Raw genomic sequence first — 5,637 nt, 5'->3', positions numbered from 1 at the left:
GGTCATCAGCATTGTACAAGGCTTCGGATTATGCAAATGACGATTTTTGGCTTCGTTGTGTGCTGTCATGAAGTTTGCCGCCTCCTTAGTGATGAATGCCTCAGCCATCGATGCTTCAATTCAATGTTTATTTTTACATTTTTTTCGAAGCGTCTTCTGCATCCTCTCAGTTGGGTAGCACCAATGATTTTGCACGCCCCCCCCCCAATCTTGCCTCGGTCGGGAGATGCAAAATCAAATGCTGCATTGGATTAAGGAAGCCCGGTGGAAAGATCTTCTCTAACTTGCAAATCAACTCCGGCGCCAACTCTTCCATTTCTTCTAGCACGCCAGGCGATAGTTCTTTCGCACAAAGAACACCGAAGAAATAGCTGAGTTCTACCATTCATCCTCAGGGATGAAGCCACGCAACATCACTGGCATTACCTGCTCAATCCATATGTGCCAATCATGACTCTTGAGACCAAATATCTTCAATTTTTCAAAAATCGCTCCCTCTTTAGATTCACTTCATACCCATCGGGGAACATCAACTGCATTTTCACCCACAAGATAATTTCCCTCATAGCTCGCCTTCCAAGATTGAACCATGCCTTTGGCTTCGTCTAGTTCTGCTTTCCTTTCGGTTCTTTCATGTTTTGTAACGGCCTATCACATAGCGCCTCCAGATCGACTCTAGCCTTAGTATTATCCTTTGACTTCACATCTATGTCGAACAATGTACCAAAAAGTGCCTCGGCGATATTCTTCTCAGTGTGCATCACGTCGATGTTTTGTGGGCAAAGGAGGTCTCTAAAGTAAGGCAGATCCCATAAGCATGTCTTGTGAGTCCAGGCGTGCTTAGAATTATACCCCTTGAAGTACCCTGGGCGCTCTGGATCTGGCTCGAGAGCATTTAACTGATCCAAGGTCTGTTGGCCTGTCAACACATGTGGTGCAGAGTTTTCGACAACTCTACCTCTGATGAAGTTCTTCTTGTCTTTCCTGAACTTATGGCGAGGATTCAGGAACTGTCTATGCATGTCGAAGCAACAAAACTTGCGACCGGCCTGAAGCCAATGAAAATCAAGAGCTCCCTTGCATGTGGGGCACGGGAACCTTCCATGCACACACCAGCCAACGAATAGCGCATACGCTGGCAAGTCATGCGTCGAGTACATGTACCAGACATGCATTATGAAGTTCCGTTTGCTATAGGCGTCGTATGTCTTGAACCCATTATCCCAGGCTTCTTGCAATTCGTCCTTAAGCGGCTGCATGTACACATTCATATTTTTTTCCCCGGATAGTTGGGCCCTGGAATTATCAACATCAGGAAAATGTTCTTTCTTTGCATAATCTGTCCGGGGGGAGATTGAGTGGAAAGACAAATACGGGCCAACAACTGTATTGGGCTACCGTCATACCAAACACACTGAACCCATCCGTGCTGATGCCGACTCGAGGACGCCTCGGATCTGCCACTTTGTCAGCATGTAATTCATCAAACTTTTTCCATGCAACACCATCCAATGTGTGTACCACCATCAGATTCCCATCTGCATCTAGTTCGGTTCTTTTGCCTGTTTTGTGCCATGTCATCTGTCTGGCCGTCTCTTCGACCATGAAAAGACGTTGAAGTCTTGATACGATTGGCATATACCGAAGAACACTAACGAGGATTTTGGTCTGTGTCTTCTCACCCACACCGTTGTCTACCACAGCATACCTGGAAGACTTGCAAATGGTACAATAGTTCAAGTCCGCATAGTCAAGCCTAAATAAGGCACATCCTTTCTCACACATCTTCTCATAGGGCATCTTCAGTGCACGGAGGATTTTGTCCGACTGGTACAGGTTTGTAGGCATTACATGGCCTTTGGGTAGAAAGCGTCCAAATACTATCATCATTGCATCATAGCATTCTCTGCCCAAGTTGAACTGAGCCTTCAGAGCCATTACTTGTGAGATAGAATCCAACTGACAAAGCTCAGTGTGCTCGTGGAGCGGACGTTTTGAAGACTCAAACGTTTCATTGAAGGCCTTTGCAGTTTCCTCCATCTCCTCGTCCGAATCCCGAGCATCATCATAGTCTTGCACCATGTTTTCCATCCTGGTACCATGCTCGTCGGTGCGATGACAATCCACCTCAGCTCGGTCACGTTGGGCACACTCACCATGATATGTCCACACCGTATAATCGGGCGTAAAACCACCCTTCTGTAGGTGTTTGCCTATTTCAGCCTATGTCCTCTTTTCCCAATTTCCGCATTGGAAACAGGGGCACCAGGTTTTCCTCTGGCAATTTGCAAATGCGGCTTGCACAAACCCCTTGGTTTTTGTGAACCATTCGGCGCTCCATTTGTTCTGACTAGTGTGACCGGTATACATCCACGCACGATCACTCATCTTGACTTTCAGAGCTACTGGACACACAACAAATATATATATATATATAGCTAGCTATCAAGTTTCATCGGCACGAACACCGGAACATAGCAAATAATTAATGGGGGAGGAGGACATGTCATTTCTGCTCACCCATGAACGAAGGGACAGAGCTCGTCAAACGCACGGCGAGGTCGTCGAATACCAAACCTCGCAGCGATGAAACAACTGCACATTTAAATCTACCCGATCAACATAATTATATATGATGTTTGTAACATCCCAAATTTTCAGATTTGGAATGTTAATAGGATCATTCTTTGTCATCATGATTTCTATGCATATTTGAATTATTATTATTATTATTGTTTATTCAAAGTGTTTTCCAACTCAAGGCAAAAATATTTGGAGTGGAGATAATATGACTTCTCCCCTATTAATTATATTTGGAAAATGCTAAGAATATATTCTGGTGTCTACCTAAATTATTTTTTCTTTATAGAAACTCAAAATTGTTTTATAGTGGTTATTATGTTGCTCTTTATGTGCTTGCATTGCATAAAATATAATTTTTCAAAAATGCACTGTGTCGTAAAAATGTTCACTGTTTTCCAATATATATATATATATATAATATTTTACTGCATGTTTCTACTATTTTAGTAATTCATTTGATATTTTATATCCTAGCAATATACTTCTGTCCACTATTAACATATGTCAGATCTTACTGTTCATAGGCTAAACAGTGCGCAGCCAAACTTATATTCCCCGCCCGCAGCGCAGCGCAGCAAGCAGGCCGGCCCATTTTGGAGCAGCAACGCTGCAGCCCAGCATCGCACCCCTTCTTGTTTTTTCTCTCTCTTCCACCTGCTCTCTGTCACTGACTCCGGGTCCCACCCTGTCATCCCGTTCTTCCAGGCGTGTTCGTCAGGGACACTGTAGCCGATCCAAATTGGATCGATTCGATCGATCTCTTGCCTCTACAGCATCAAAACTACTCCATAAATACTCATATCTCCGTCTCGTCCTATTTTTCGGCAAAATAGCCGTCTCCCGTACCCTAGAACGGCGCCCCGATCTCGCCGGAGTTCTTCGCCCGAAGCTCCTGTCGCTGTCGATTCTGTCGCGTCTGTAGGTTCCCAGAACCTCTTGTCTTCTTTGTTATTTTCGCCATGCTATAATCTATCTCCCTGACTCCCAGTTTTCTTCAGGGACGCATCCAAACCGAGCACATCGAGCTTGACCCGAATCTCCACTCCGACGTCTCCGCTCCAGCCGGTCCTCGTGGACGCTAGCAGAAGCTCCGGTCGCCCAGTGGACATCTTCGAGTTCGACGTGTCCCTCCACGCCTCGTCCTGCTCTCCCCGAGCTCGGGAGGCCTCTCCAGCGACGCCAGCTTCAAATCCGAGCCGCGCCGCCGCCGTCTCGTTCAATTCCGGCCGGCCTACTCTGTTCCTCTCCGGTGAGCTACCCTTAGCCGCCCGATCTCTCTCTAATGGTCCAGATTAAATCATGTTCTATTTTTCTCTCTCTCGAATAGTTATGTGCTGTTTAGTGGCTGTCTGCTCTTTAGCCACTGCAGCAAACAACCTCCAGCCAATCAGCATCCGCCATGTGGCACATCCACAGTGCCGTAGCAGTTCTTCCCAGAACGCTTTTATGGCATAATTGTTCTTTGCAGATTCCATATCAAATTTTCATTTAGGTTTATCTTGAGATCCGTAACTCCAAATTCATCGATTCTTTTTCCTGTGTACTCGTAGTGACCAGGAGAATATTGAAGAACCAAAGTTTCACATTTTTTTGAACTATTCAAATTTATTGTTTAAATTTGAATTCAAACTTCCGGAGGCCATATCTTTTAAACCGTTGATCCAAATTAGTTGATTCTTTTTGCATTGTGATCCTACTAGCATGTAGATAATATATACCTACTGATATTTTTTGTTATTTAAGTTTTTATTTGAATTCATTGTTGTTTACTTTATTTTAGTGTTATGTGAGCATAGTTTATTTATCGTTGCCTCCGTTAATCATATAGATTGTCCGGAGTGTGAAGCAGATCGGAATTAATCGTTAGAGTACTTCAGCACCGTTCAAGGCAAGTTTGCACTTTTGATTTTGCTCATCCTATACTATGCATGTGTGGTTTTATGCTATGATATATGTTTGGCCTGGTATGTGTATCCCGTGTTACCATGTTTTGTTGTCGATTGTGGTATGTGATGGTGTGATCAACTTGCTATGGTAGACGTGGGCATGTGCCGAGTGATCCATGAAAGTGGTGAGTGTTTATAGCCGTAAGTTCGGGATTATTAACCAGGTGAATGCGTTGTTGGCAGAGCGCTCTATTGTCCCTAGAGAATGCGCCATTGACAGAGCGCACTTGAGGCGAGGTATAGTTTTTGGGAGATAAATCAGGTGAATGCGTCCTTGGTAGAGCGCTCTATTGTTCCTAGAGAATGCGCCACTGACAGAGCGCACTTGAGACATACTTCTGAAGTTTTTGTCATGTTTATTTAGAATCTTTGGGTTATCTTGGGCGAGTAAATTAGAGTCAGTTGTGAGTTCAGGTAGTGGAGGTAGGTGAAGACATTGTTCTCCAAACTAACTTGTGTGTCTTGTTTGTCATACATTGCTTTGTGGATGTAGGTTTGCTATATCATATTGTGTGATTTTCCAATACATTCAATGTATTGACCCTTTGTGGCTGCAACTTATCATGTTGCAGGATTTTTAGATGATCAGTGAGATACAGTAGGGTCGCGAGTCTTCACTCAACATGTTCTCCGGTGGGCATTGATGGACTCATTGTTGATTATGCTACCTTTTCGTTGTTATTATTGAATAAGTTAGCTATGTGCTACTCAGATTGTAATATTTTATAAATTTTGGATCATACGTTATAGTAAATGATGCACTTATTATTTGATATTCATATGTACTGTGTGTGCTAGAGAGTCGATCCAGGGACTAGCACAGTGAGCACAAAGACATCGAGTCTTATCAGATTCGGGTCGTTACAATGTTTTTCATAACAAAATCGAAAAATATATGACCTAACTCATAATTCACAAATATATGACCCCGTCGGCCTCTGGAAGGCCAAAGAGCACCTTTTCGGGAGGTGTCTGTTGGAAATATGCCCTATAGACAATAATAAAATGGTTATTATTATATTTCCTTGTTCATGATAATTGTCTATTGTTCATGCTATAATTGTGTTATCCGGAAATCGTAATACATGTGTGAATACATAGACCACAA

The 5,637-nt window shown here is 43.4% G+C and overlaps 1 long non-coding RNA gene across 1 annotated transcript; it reads left to right on the top strand.

Moving 5' to 3' along the window:
- The first annotated feature begins 3,262 nt into the window (after nucleotides 1-3,262).
- Nucleotides 3,263-5,259, top strand: LOC123130607 (uncharacterized). Its single transcript, XR_006463915.1, has 3 exons — nucleotides 3,263-3,501; nucleotides 3,582-3,832; nucleotides 4,412-5,259. It is a non-coding gene; the product is annotated as an uncharacterized lncRNA (long non-coding RNA).
- The last annotated feature ends 378 nt before the right edge of the window (nucleotides 5,260-5,637 follow it).

Source organism: Triticum aestivum, chromosome 6A (genome assembly GCF_018294505.1).
Source record: "Triticum aestivum cultivar Chinese Spring chromosome 6A, IWGSC CS RefSeq v2.1, whole genome shotgun sequence".
Taxonomy (NCBI): domain Eukaryota; kingdom Viridiplantae; phylum Streptophyta; class Magnoliopsida; order Poales; family Poaceae; genus Triticum; species Triticum aestivum.
This window is presented reverse-complemented; position numbering and strand designations above follow the sequence as displayed.